The sequence below is a fragment of the Panthera tigris genome, chromosome B1 (assembly GCF_018350195.1).
Source record: "Panthera tigris isolate Pti1 chromosome B1, P.tigris_Pti1_mat1.1, whole genome shotgun sequence".
Lineage (NCBI taxonomy): Eukaryota > Metazoa > Chordata > Mammalia > Carnivora > Felidae > Panthera > Panthera tigris.
The window spans coordinates 101,582,693-101,591,336 of NC_056663.1; the positions used below are offsets into that span (position 1 = coordinate 101,582,693).

An 8,644-nucleotide genomic window follows, 5' to 3' on the forward strand; every position below is an offset into this window, starting at 1 on the left:
AGGGAAGTACTTACTACAACTAATATCTCACATAAAATAAATATGTAAATTTTACATTACAAGATAGTAATGGAATATATTAACAAGGTTGTTATTACCCATTAAACATAGAGTGATTGGAAAAGCCCAATCTGACTAAATTATTTTACCTATCAGGATACAAGGCTTTAAATTCCACCATCCATCCCTTCAAGGGGAGTATTAACCAATATTATCTCTTAAAATTCAAAATAAAACAAAAATCTATAATGTCCTATTCTGTTCATTTAAACAAACAAGATAGACAATTATCCTCTCAAGTTAGACCAGGTATATAATCATCTCTACCGAGAAAGTCATTCCAGGTTCCTTTCAGTCCCAGGATTCCAAGTGCAACAAACACAATTCACTATTAAACTAACTCCAAAACCCAACAGAATTAAATGGTAAAATAACATTCTATCAGAAATAACAGAAATCATCTGGTATACTGGAACTAGGCTTTACAGTCAGATTTGAAATGGAAAGCTTGCTCTACCCTTTCAATACCTTCAATACCTTCCTTAGCTGTGAGATAGCTTGAGCAAGTTACTGAATCTCTTTAAGCCTGTTTCCAAACGGCCATCTCTTCTCTGAAGAGATGTTCAAGGCATTAAAAACATGAAGCAAACAAGCTAACATACAGTGCTTGACAAGAAACACATTACAGCAGTGGTGCTAAGCTACTATCATTAATGTTCTTTAAGAAAAAATCAGCTCAACAAAAAAGGTGAAAGCTAAAAAAAATAAATAAAATGCATAGCAGTAGACAATGACTAAAATGCATTTCATTCCTTACAATATATGAGAAAAATACATATATTTAACTAAATAACAGAATTTTATAACCAAAAAAATTAGTTGGCACAAATAACAATCAAGAAATTAAGTTAATATGAATAACATAGTTCTACAAATAACAGTGAGTATGATATGATTCTTAGAAGCAGATCAAGTACCAAAATACACTAGTTACCAGGCAACTATTGCTAAAGAAATATTCAGATATGGTGAGTGACAATTCAAACACTAAAAATCTGCAAACTAAACATACTTTTTAATAACGTAATCTATGCTACAAAAACTGTTCTTTATGTTATATATGAAAGAATTTTTAACATCTCAGAAATCATATCATTCAACAAAAATGTTGCACTTTAACACACCTCACTGCTATAGACAGAAATTTATGCTGGTTTACCTAAGTACTTATTAAAAGCAAAACAAATCTCTTAAAAATCTGTAGAAAACATATCTAGTAATAGGGTAAAAAGAACAGACCTCAAATTCTCCAAACCTAGAAGAAACCATGATTCTTAAATACAATCCACTTTTAATAATGCACCAGAACTAATTTCTACCTTCAACATATTCCTTGACATGATCAGCAATGCAAAGAGCTCAATAGTAACTGCCAAGTGAAAGATGTAATCCTCCTACTTTTACTTCCCATTCACTGGTTGTGGGGTTTTGTCTTCATTTTGTACTGACTAGTGAACACATTCTGCAAGTTTCCTTTCTTTTTTTTTTTTTTTTTAAGTGTTTATTTATTTTTTGGGAGAAAGAGAAAGCATAAGCAGGAGGGGCAGAGAGAAAGACAGAAGGAAGACAGAGGGAAACACAGAATCCAAAGCAGGCTCCAAGCTCTGAGCTGACAGCAGCAAGTCCGATGCAGGGCTTGAACTCATGAACCCTGAGATCATGACCTGAGCAGAAGTCGAACACTCCAACTGAGCCACCCTGGTGCCCCTCCTTCAATTCTTTTAATCAAGAATTCAATATATCAACTTTCATTTAGATTAAAAATACACCAGAAGGCATAACACTAAAAAGCACCAGCAAAGTAAAATTCTAAAAGATTTTTGTAATAAATCTATTTCCATTTTCCTATCTGGGTCTTAAGGTTCTATCTTCTACCTTATGTCACTTCAGTCAGAAACCCTCCCAAATACATGTTAAAACTATTCACCCAACCAAAAAGGGTCTTTGGATGTGGGGAGAGGGAGAAACTTGTCACATGTGTTTACCAACACTCTCCTCACATCAAGTTCAAAGAAAACGTTTTCTTATTAGCATGTTGCTACCCTAAGAGCCCACAAGATTCATTTAACAGCCAATTCCTGTGAGCTGATGATATTGCTACAACTGAAACTGAACTTTCATGTAAGTAAAACAACAAAGAAGTCTGCTTTGGGGAAGTTTTATGTGGATATGACGCATACAGTACTACTGGTGATATGAGACTCAGCATTTTAAATGGATGTGAATAGAAATATACTTTACGTATACATAAAAAGTGACCAAGTACAAACAGATCAATAATCTAAAATTCAGACTTTAAACATTTTGGTCAATGTTCTCTTACCCTTTGAAACATTCATTCCATGGCATTAATTCACCATTAAAATGATAAAAATATAGCTATCATAACAATGGCTACAACACTTATTCAAGGTTTGCTGTGTGCTAGACACAGTGCTAAACACTTTACGTGCATTTACTCATCTAATTGTCACAAATAACTACTCATTAACAATTCCCCATTTTAAAGACAAGAAAACTATGGCACTGAGAAGCTAAGCACAAACACAGCTAAGGCCCCAGTAATTATCTCTTAGTTCTAAGTTTCGTTATATGAAAAATGAGATCCTTCCTCCCACCTCTACATTTAGAAGCTAATATGAATGCTACCAAAATTCAAATTTTGGCATAAAAAATTCATATTTTGCCCACTATGGCATTTTTTTTTAACCTAAAATGATTCTCTATTAAGTCAAGGGTCAACAAGCACTTTTTTTAAATAACCCTGAGTGGTAACACAAGTTGTGCAGCCTGATTAGCAGCAAAAAAGGCCAAATTATAAAGCGAACCAAATCTAACTTAACCACCTCCCACTCCTCTAGAACCTCTCTCTCACCTGATCATAAAGGCTATTATTCACTGACTTTTAAAGAGCTTTTTTGCCCCTAAAGAACTTGACAATTGATAAAATGTATGGTAGTTTTAAAATGTCCAAAAACTCTTTAACATTCCTCCCTTCAAGAGGTAGAACTTAATTCCCCTCTCAGGTGTGAGCTGGACTTAGTGATACAGCTGTAAAAGAGTATGTCAGAAGCAATGGTGTGTAACTAAGTCAAAACTGGCATCACAGCTTCCTCCTTGTTCTCTCTTGGATCATCTGTTCCAGGGGAAGCCAGATGCCTTGTTAGGACATTTAAAAAGCCCTAGACAGGGGCGACTGGGTGGCGCAGTCAGTTGAGCGTCCGACTTCAGCCAGGTCACGATCTCGCGGTCCGTGAGTTCGAGCCCCGCGTCAGGCTCTGGGCTGATGGCTCGGAGCCTGGAGCCTGTTTCCGATTCTGTGTCTCCCTCTCTCTCTGCCCCTCCCCCGTTCATGCTCTGTTTCTCTCTGTCCCAAAAATAAATTAAAAATGTTGAAAAAAAAAATTAAAAAAATAAATGAATAAATAAAATAAAAGCCCTAGACAGATCGGCATGGTGAGGCTTTGAGGCCTCTAGCCAACAGACATGTATGTGTGCCATCATGGAAGCAAATCCTTCTGCCACAGTTGAGATGACTGAAGTTCCTGCCAAGATTTTGGCTGCAACCTCATGACAGACCCTAAACCAGAAGGACTGAGTTTAGGCGCTTCCAAATCCAGACTCACAGAAACTAAGATAGTAAATATTTTAAACCACTAAGTTCAGGTATAATTTGTTACTCAGCAATAGATAACTAATACAAAGTATGTGAAAAGTAATTTTGCAAGATAACTACAAGTTATCTCTACTCTGATAGTTCATACCAGTCATGTTAAGCTAAACTAATGCACTCTACTCTCCTCCAACTTACCAAAAGATGAGGAATCAGCAATAACACACCAAGAAGATTACCAATCCCATGAATGAACCATTTCCTCTCTCTACTTTAAGTGAGAGTCTCCTGCATGGACTCTGTGGAGCAACCCCTACCCTGCCTCTACATATTCATCTGTATCCGTAATCATCACCATCTCCTTAACTCCTGTCTCAGAAGTCTATCTAAAGCACCCTTGACCTGCATCCTCATTTTCCATCCCTTCCAGCTTAGTCAGTGACCTTGCTTCACTAATTATTGTCCCTCTCTCCTCTATCTTCAAATTTTATTTTTGATGTTTTTTATCCTCAGCAAATAAAGATTATAAATCATATCACTCATACCTTTAAAAAACAAAAACTCTGCCTGTTTCCAATTCTGTGTCTCCCTCTCTCTCTGCCTCTCCCCCGTTCATGCTCTGTCTCTCTCTGTCCCAAAAATAAATTAAAAAAAAAAAAAATACTCTTTAAAAAACAAAAACTCTCAAACTCATATATCTAGTGATCCCCTCTCTATTCAATTTAGAATCAAACTTTCTGAAATAGGTAAATGACAGTACCTATTTCAATTTCCTTATCTCTTACCACTGTGAACTGGCTCCATCCATATAATCGCTCTTGCTCAGGTCAACAACTTTTTTAAAAAAATTTTTTTTTAACATTTATTTATTCTTGAAAGAGATTGAGAGAGAAAGAGAGAGAGAGAAAGAGAGAGAAAATATGAGCGGGGGAGGGGCAGAGGGAGAGAGGGACACATAATCTAAAGCAGGCTCCAGGCTCCGAGCTGTCAGCAGAGCCTGATGCAGAGATCATGACCTGAGCCAAAGTCAGATGTTTAACCAACTGAGCCACCCAGGTGCCCCAACAACTTCTTGACATGTCTGATAGATACTTTCTTTGTCCTCATTTTATCTGATATCTCAAAGGTGTTTAATACTCACTCCTTTTCTCCAAACTCAGTTCTTCCACTGACTTCTGTGATTCTCCTGCTTCCTTATCCATTCATTCATCTCCTTTGAGGTGTGTCTTCCTTCTAGGATAGGGATTTATTAGTCTTCCCTATCCGCATTTCTTTTCTTTTACTCTACATTTTTTCCCTGAGTGATCTCATCTAGTCACATTGCTTTTAACCATCATCTATAAGCTGAGACTCCAAATTTTATATCCCCAGCGGGGTCTTCTTAACTGAGATCTATATCCAGCTTCCTAATGACATTTCTTGCAAGTCACAGATGCCTCATAACAACAGCCCCACAACCATGTTCCCCAATCTATTGTTCTTCCTATACTGCCTCAGTAAATGGTCCCAGAATCCACTCAGTTTCTCAAGCCAGATATCAGATATCAGTTCCTTTATCCTTCAAATGTTTATTATACACTTATTATGTGCTTGCATATGACAGTAGCTAAAAATTACCCAGACTCGACTTTCTCTCAAGCCCAAAATCCTACTCAATACATCTCCTTTGCATCTATCTAATCCATCTCCATCTTTAATTCCCATTTGCATCTCTGTACTTCTGGTTCTCATTTGCCACCTGAATTATTACAATGCCTCTTATGATCACCACTCTGCCAAACTCATCACCCTCCAACTCATCACCAGACTGTTGCCTGACCATGTCACTTCTATTTGTTATATATAAACTGCCTGAAATTTTCTCATATTAAAGTTAATTTTCTTAACCTCTCAAGAAATTTTTGAAATTCTATCATTATCTTTAACATGAAAAAAAATATGATGAAATGAAGTCTAGAAGAATCCTAGTATCCCACTGTACCTTAGAGTAGCACTAGTAGAGTACCTTCCTTTATTAACTAAAATTATGAAAGATTTATTATAAATACAAACATTTACCATATGGGCAGTGCTGTTTTCTAGTCTTTTATATAAACCAAAAACATCTTTGCACATAGAAATAAAAAAAGGTATGATATTTCACAAAAATATTACCTTCCAGGCAAAATTCACTACTCTAGTATTCTCAAGGGCCATGATGAACACTAATACTAAAAGCCTGAAATAATGCCTGAAATATGGTACTCAATAAATATTGATGAAATGAATTAAATATTTCTTCATCATGTTTAACTGTCTTCTACTAATCTCCATAGAACTCATAATATAAAATATACTTGACTTCAACATACCTAGTATCCTGTGAAGAACAAACCAAAGTCAACTAATTTTCTTCATTTATTTTTAAAGCCTTTTATAACATGGGCATGAGCAAGAAAAAGAAAGAAAAAAATGTTAACACTTGATAGAGAATTAAGCCAAAGCTTCCCTTGGCTTTCTCCTCCCAATACACAAGCTAAGCACACAACTTAATTGTCAATCAGATATCAACAATTCAAAAGTGAGGTAAGATGAATGGCAGGTCATGTTATATACTGCCCCAAACTTCATTCTATGACCATTCAAGCAGCTTAAAACACAACTGAAGCAGAAAGTCAGATTTCGTCTATCTCAGCTTTAATTGGAAATTATTTTTTTAAAAACTTGGCCAAAATATTTACTCAATTTTTTTCCAGAGTCTGCAGTGTTTTCTTTCTCCTTGTCTTCAGAAGGCCCACCTGCAGCGTTTCATCTTAACAAACCTGAAAAGAACATTTTAACCAATTATAGAAGATATTTTGGCTTTATCAACATTTGCACCATTTCAGAATAAATTATTTGATTGCATGAGTGTGAATGCACACACATAGAAAGTGTTTAATGTTACTCCAATATCACATTTCCTTCTTTAAAGTTTCCAGACAAGAAATACTTCTAAACTAGAATAAGACCACGGTTTCCAAATTACAGTGTTCTAAAGCTTTTAGAACAAGGTTCCAGAAGTCAAATCCTATGTTTAAAACATACTCAAAGTGTGGCCTTAAAAAAGTTGTCCTCTCAAACTGTTGGTTCTCTGCTGGCAGGAATGGTGCCTCAGTTTCCTTCCTATTCCAACCACCTGGCACACTTCTCATCAAATGAAAATCACTTTGCAAACTGTTCAGATACTTGGGAGATGATAAAGCATACTGATTATGGGACCTTAAACTGCAGTCAGATTACCTGGTTTAAATCACATCTCTACTTTGTACAAGGTGATTTTTAGGGCTGCACGGTTTAGTTCATCTATAAAATGAGAGTAATAACAGACCTAACGTGATAGGATCGTTATGATGATTAAATGAGATAACATGCACATAAAATATGTCTTACTCAACAATTATGTAAAATGAATATTCTGGTTAATTCATCTATTTTCATATTAAATGTTTATGGTTAACTTAGAATAAATCAGCTTCAATGCCATACACAGGGTGAAAGCAGTAACATGAAACCAGTTGAAACGTACACCATTGGGCAGTTACCAAAACATGATTTTCTTACAGAGGAAATTTACAAGAATTCTTTCCATTTAACAAGCGTCCCTAACTGTCTACTGTCAAAACTAAGGTCAAAGGGGGTGGGAGTTAGGTGTGGAGGAGGGGAGAAAAGAATATACTCTGCAGAAGGAGAATCAACTTCCCTTCACCTTCCTTTGACCGTAAGATATTGTTTCCGCTGAAATGTACTCTTCAATAGTGTAAACTCAGCAAGCACCAACTCACAATACAACACACGTCCCGCCAGGATTGGGAAGGCGGAAGGTTCTAAGGCTCCACCGCCATCGGTCAGTAGACCCTACGTTAAGCAGTTCGGGGTCTGCCGCAGCCAAGGACTCCCAGCAAGGCTAAAGCCGGAGCCTGCAGGTGCGCTTGTCCTTCCCGCCCGCGGAGTCCACACACCAAGTGGGCGCCGCCCACCCGTCTTATCACCATCCACAGAGGCCGCTCCGGCGTCGGCGCCCCCAACCATCGACTGTAATGGCTCTTCCAGGCCTTCCCATTGACCTTCTACACCCGGTCTACAGGTCCCGGTGCTGCAGGTAAGAATAGCAAACTAGGAAACGAGTCGACGCCGCAACAGCGGCGAAGAAGCCAAACCTCCAGACTCTGACCTGGCTGAGTTCCAGAGATGATGGAAAACTGCTCACCCAACCCTGCCCAGTCCGACCCGTCCCCTCACCTGGGCGAGCGCCGGGGCGGCCTGGAACCGCACCGGCCTCTTCGAGGGACGCTAAAGGCCTCGGGCAGCGGCAGCAGCGCCGAGCCGGCCCAGGCCGGGAAAGCTCTGCCCGCGCCCACACCCTCTAGCCCCGCTACCCCGGCCAGCTGCTTTAGGTCCGGCCGGGGGCCCCTAGCCACTAACACAGAGAGGGGCGGAGAAGGATGGGAGGGGTCCCAGCTAGAGCCAGGCGTCGCTGCGGCTGCGGCTGCGTCAACTGGTAGCGTCAGACGTCACGGCGCCGGCACGCCACCCAAGCCCCATCCAGGAATCTGCAGCGCCCCACCCCTTTTCTCTCCTCCTCTTCCCCTGTCCCCGCACTGTGGGTGGAGCCTGGGCGCTTGGCGGAGGTCCGGGGCGGGTTTGGAAAAATCGCTTGCTACTTAGCCACGGGAGAGGTCAATGAATGGCCTTCCTGAGTCCAGGAGACCGAGAAGCGCGGATAAGACCAGGACGTTAACAAAAAGGACAATCAAACCGGTGCTATGAAGTGAAATGAATCCTCTTGGAATAGAGAATAATACTTTTATGACCTTATCAATATAAGGTGCTTGATTGTATGAAATGAAACTACATTGACTCAATTGAGTCTGTTATTATATTAATGAAAAGTGGTTTGATGGTCACCATTTTTAAACAGACTCTTAATATTATTTAGCGGGTGAACCAAGG

At 39.0% G+C, this 8,644-nt stretch overlaps 1 protein-coding gene across 12 annotated transcripts in view; it reads right to left on the reverse strand.

Annotated features, from left to right (window-relative positions):
- Positions 1-8,179, reverse strand: part of KIAA1109 (KIAA1109 ortholog) — a 214,937-nt gene extending 206,758 nt beyond the window's left edge. For 8 of the 12 annotated variants that reach the window (XM_042983965.1, XM_042983968.1, XM_042983964.1 and 5 more), the window contains exons 1-4: positions 7,934-8,179; positions 6,394-6,474; positions 6,025-6,083; positions 4,815-4,906 (exon numbers count right to left, since the gene is read on the reverse strand). The gene's annotated coding sequence lies outside the window, so the exon portion shown is untranslated. Of the gene's footprint in view, positions 1-4,814; positions 4,907-6,024; positions 6,084-6,393; positions 6,475-7,370; positions 7,901-7,933 lie in introns of those variants that run through there. The other 4 variants (XM_042983959.1, XM_042983963.1, XM_042983962.1 and 1 more) reach the window with 4 other exon arrangements.
- Between the last annotated feature and the right edge of the window lie 465 nt (positions 8,180-8,644).